Raw genomic sequence first — 5,720 nt, 5'->3', positions numbered from 1 at the left:
ATTTCCTTCACCCATGTTGGCATATATATCTATATATACAGTATAACTTTATTACAATATAAATTCCTTTAGAGTTTTATAAAACAAACTGTGGTGTTATTGGTTTCTCCTCTTTTCTCTCTTCAACTCTGTTGAAGCACTTTTCCTTAATTTTCTTTACTTATTTTGTATCACTTAAATTTTCTAGTCCTCTCTCAAAAAACCTTCACTGTGGAGTAGAGAAAATCTTTTGTACTGTATGGAAGCTTCACCTGTCATTTTAAAATACTGTTGTCCTATTAGCCTAGGTATGAAATAGGGAGTTGGAGATTCTGGAACAGAAAAGGTAACTCTGAAAAAAATAGGCATAGATTTACCTCAGACCCTGAAGAAGGCAGTCATATGAAACTGAGGATGAGGTAACAAGCCATGTGGCATAACTTAGAATACTATAAATGGGGAATTTAGACATGAGCTAGTTGGAGAACAGGCCTAAGCACTTACTTATATATACTTAAGTTTCAGAATCATTATTTTGGGGAACCTATGTACAGATGGGAAAGCCTGCAGTTATATTGAGATCTCTTACTATACTACTTTCCTGGTTTCAGTGTTTACTCCATGTTATAAACTCACATCTGAGAATTTGAAGCTAAGACCTACAGATGAGAGACAGAATGCATTATTGACCTTTCTGTCTTTGGCTTACCGTACTCCATGTAATCTTTCCTGGGTCCATCCATTTTTTATAATTTTCATAATTTCATTTTTTACTGTAGCTAATTAATATATATCTATTATCCTTTAATTATCAATCCCTTTGTTGAGGGTCATTTAAATTTTCCATTTCCTTGCTATTTCGATTAGGGCTCAGCAAGTACCTATGGAGTAGGGCATCAAGTTCTTTCAGAAAATGCCATGGAATTGCGTATGGCACAGCTGGCTCATAGGGATCCAGTTTGTTGTTGTTGTTTCAAGCTTTTTTTTTTTAACATTCTTCATATTTTCATATTGATTTCCAGATTGTGACACCAATTTTCATTCCCTCAGTCAGTGAATGAAGGTTCCCTTTCTCCACAATCCTATCATCATTTGTCTATTTTTTAGTTCATCTTTATTATTTTGCCTGCAGTAAGAGGAAATATTAAAATCCTTTAAAATTTGCATTTATCTAATTACTAAGGATGATTTTAAGGTTTGTATCAGCCTCTTTCACTTTTTTTCCTATTCTTCCTTTCTGTTTAGATCCCCTGTAATATATCTTGTAAATTGGGGTCATTTTCCTCCTTGAATCTTTTTTTCTGAAAGACACACACACACACACACACACACATGCGCGCGCACGCACACATACTGGTCAGTAACCCTTTGTTAGATTTACAACTGGTGATATTTCTCTCTCAACATTTGCTTCCACTACATCGCCTATCATTTTCTTAGATCTACAGTAGCATTATTAGTTTTATAAGTTGTCAGAGCTGGCTTTATTCCCTGGGCAAATAGAGTCATCCTCAGAGTCCTTTCCTATACCCACAATATGTAGGGTATTTCCTATTATTTCTACTAACATGTTGGTATTTCAGGTTTCAGATTTAGATATTTGGTGCATTTAGGTCTATTGTTTTTTGCAGGGAGATAGATTCGGGACGGGTCATATTTAATTCTTCTGAATATAGGCACCCAGTTTTCACAGCAGCATTTATTGAAGATGCTGTCCTTTCTCCACCATATATGCTTTTCCATACAATCAAATGTCATACTGCTGTAATCCTGAGTGCTCATGTGTAGAATTCCCATTTTATTTCATTGGTACATATCTGTTTTTGTATTATTATAATAGAGTTTGTATTGCTGTAGTTCTATAATAAATATTGAAGTGTGAAATAATTTTTCTAGTTTGCTCTGCAATGCTTTGGAAACAACAGATTTGTTGTAGTCATATACAAATTTTAGGAAGGATTTTTCTATTTCAATGAAGAATTCTCTGGGTACTTTTCATATTGTAATAACATTGAATGTGTAGATATTGTTTTGCTTGAATGATGATTTTCACAAGATTAATTCAATAAATTCATAAATATGGGATGTCATTTCATTTTCTAATTTTCTTCTCATTCTCTTTCTTCAAAAATCTGAAGCTGTCATTATAGAAATTATTCATTTCCTTGGTTATGTTCATTCTAAGATATTTTATTTTTGATGCTGTTCTAAAGGAGTGTGTGTCTTTTCCTCAGTTTGCTGGTGTTATCTAGAAAAGCTCCTGGTTTTTGTATATTGATTTTGTAGCTTGTTATGTTAATAAAACAATTCACCATAACCTAGAAGTTTACTGGATAATTTTGGGAATCCCTTACATGTAATATCACATCAACTGCAAATAAGGAGAGCATGACTTCTTTTCTAAACTCTATCCCTTTCACTTCCTCCTCCTTCCCCATCATTTCAACTTGTTCTTCCAGTGCTAAATGGAAAAAAAGGTGGGTATAGTGAACATCCGTGTCTCATTCTTGATTGTAATGTGCTTGCTTTGAGGTTTTCTCTGCTTAGGAGAACATTGGCTGCTACTGTACATTATATAAAGCCTTGATTATGTAAGTATGTTCCCTCCAGTCCTACTCTCTCTAGAACTTTTATCGTCAAAATATGTTGGATTGTATCATATTTTCCTGTCTCTATTGAGATGATTATATGAGTTTTGTTATCTGTACGCTCAGCCAAGTTTAGTAAAGGCTTCATTATATGCTATCCCCTGCAATCTCTGCTATTTGCCTGAAAACTCCTAACACGAATCTTGAACGCTGAAGGGAAGTTTCAGACTGAAATTTTCAGTGCTTTAAATCCATACAGAAAGTACCAAAAATGATTTTTGAATATCTTGATTTCATTAAATACTACCAAAAAAATCATATGCTAAGGAAATATTTGAACAAAGAGAAAATAGGAACAGAATGTGGATCAAAACCTGGTGGTCAGGGATGAGTGTCACCACATCGCCTACATTTATTGGCTTATATCTGACAGTTGTGCCTTAAGTTATAAAGGTTCTGTAAACTTCCAAATCAGAGCCACTAGCTGGAGACAAGGCATTCATTTAATTTCTTAAATCTGTTATTATTTTATGTTTCATAGAAGAGCTGTGCTTCTAAACAGTTGCAGCTTATGATATTTTTTTCATGTGTGTATGTTTACCTGGCTTATGTATTAGAGTAATACTGATTTCATAGAAGTAGTTTAGGGGTAGGCCTTGTGGGTCTATTATTTGGGAAGACTTTGAAGAAGACGAGGTACAGTTCTTTAAGAGTCTGGTGGAATTCTACTGTGAATCAATCTAGGAATGGAATTTTACCAGTGGGAAGCTTGATATTAGTGTTTCAATCTCTTCCTTCATGATGGGTTTGTTTAGTTTGTTGTCGTTTTCCTCTTTGTTTTTCTTTGAAATACTGGATGAATGAAGAAATTAATCCACTTCTTTTACATTTTCCAGTTTCACAGCATTCAAAATTTTAAAGCATTTGCTTATAATATTCTCTATTTCTTTGAAATGTGTTTAGATGGTCCCTTCTTCATTAATGATTCTTTTAGTTTGGTTCCTTTCTGTCATTCTTTCTTCTGGTTAGTGTAGCCAACAGTCTGCTTTAAAGAGACACTTTCTAATCATTGATTCTTTAAAACACATTTACCCAGTGACTTTTTCCTCTTCAAAGAATCACCTCTTGCATTATCTAGTGTTCTCATGACAAAATACCTTACAAATGTAACTTATTACAAAGCAGATTCAGCTGCTCACAATCTCTGCATCTACATTTCAGTACACTATGGAAGGCTGGTAAAGTTCTAATAACTCAATCTACAATGGAGACAACAAAAAGTGACCCTTGTTCATATAATCCTTAAAATAGGAGCAGAATGTGAATCAAAACCTGGTGGTAGGGATGAGTGTCATCACACCGCCTACATTTATTGGCTTATATCTGACAGTTGTGGCTTAAGTTATAAAAGTTCTATAAACTTCCAAATCAGAGTCACTAGCTGGAGACAAGGCATTCATCCTTGCAGAACATTCTGAAAGATACACACACACACACACACACACACACACACACACACATTCTTAGTCCACATAATGTTACCTACTATTCTTGAGTCTAATCTATTACTCATATGTTCATGTGTTAGGGCTGAGAATTATGAACTAGTTAATATATCAAGGAGTTTTATATCAAACATTATCCTCCTTTCAATATGTGAGATATATCTAAGGACTTTAGGGCTTCCATAATTATAAGACTTAGTAGAAAGTGGATGTAACAGTTTTAACAGTACTATCCAAAAACACAAGTATACTTTCAATACTGAATATCAGAACAGATTATAAAACTGTTTTGAACTGAGACATATTATACCTTTAATAAGCATAATTTGGGATTATTATACAACATATGATGTGATTGTTTTTAAGCTCTCAATAGTGTGTGCCTTTCTTGGCATAATGATGCATTGGAATGTCACTCATTACAAATATACTTGTGTTGTTTATATTTACTTTTTTCTCCGAATATATCGACAGTCATTTTAGTAGCCATTTTATAAAGCAACCCATTTTCAAAGCAAACTATTTGGTACACTTTGCTTTTCTTGTTTTCTACCTTGAGATCACTACACAAGCTTTAGTAGTACAAATCTGTGTATTTGTCAAAACTGTTAAGGGTTTACTTGTGTGCAGTTGTAAAATAGACATTTATAATAATTATCTTATGTATTATTTTATTAATAGAATGATAGACATTATAGTATGTATGGATTTAAAGCAATGAATATGTCAGTCTAAAATTTCCTCTCTATCTTTAAGTTTCTTGGAGGAAGTTTTCAAGCAAATAGCAGGGATTACAGAGAATAGCATACCAGGAAGGGCCCACTACAGTGGCAGTAAGTCCATATAGAACTGGTCCTCAGAAACTCCAAATGTTTGGATGCACAGCTCTTCTATGGGACACAGATTAAGAACAGATAGAAAAATCAAATGGGGGAAAAAACAAAGCCTATTTTCTCTTGATTCAAATATTTCTATAGGATATGATGTTTTGTAGTATTTAATGAAATAAAAAAATTCAAATATCATTCTTGCTACTTTCTTAGCCTCAAAAGTGATATCACATTTCAAATCAGTTGTGTGCAATATATTTATTGGTCTAAATTTTCTAGTAAATCGATAAATAAAATAATCACATTAACATGGTCAATATGTTGCTTAAAGTATTTAAAATCCTATTTCTTAAAAATTATTAAGTGGGTTTTCAAAAATAAACACATTTTTTAATTTTAAAATTTCTGAGATCATAATTACTTTGAATTGAAGATGACCACAGTTTCTTTCCATCCTGAATTTAAGACAAAGGACAAAATTCATTTAAAAAAATGTGTATAGTTGATCATAAATCACATACAATCATTCCATAGCTATGTGGAATTGTCTTGTAAAAAAACTAAGAAAGCAAAGTTTCAGTGGTGAGGTGTGTGTGTATGTGTGTGTGTGTGTGCATGTGCGTGTATTCATAATATTTTTTTTTTTAGAGATCTCGGCAGTTTAATTCAGTTGTAAAATCATGTTATGAAGCCAGTATCGTAGCTTGAACATAAAACCCAGAAAATCTACCTAGACTAGTGAAAGATTCCACTGCATTTGTAGGCTGACCCTATTAATTCTTTTTTTTTCGATATATTTTTTATTTACATTTCAAATG

The sequence above is a fragment of the Apodemus sylvaticus genome, chromosome 8 (genome assembly GCF_947179515.1).
Source record: "Apodemus sylvaticus chromosome 8, mApoSyl1.1, whole genome shotgun sequence".
Classification (NCBI taxonomy): Eukaryota; Metazoa; Chordata; class Mammalia; order Rodentia; family Muridae; genus Apodemus; species Apodemus sylvaticus.
Note: the sequence above shows the minus strand (reverse complement) of the source record.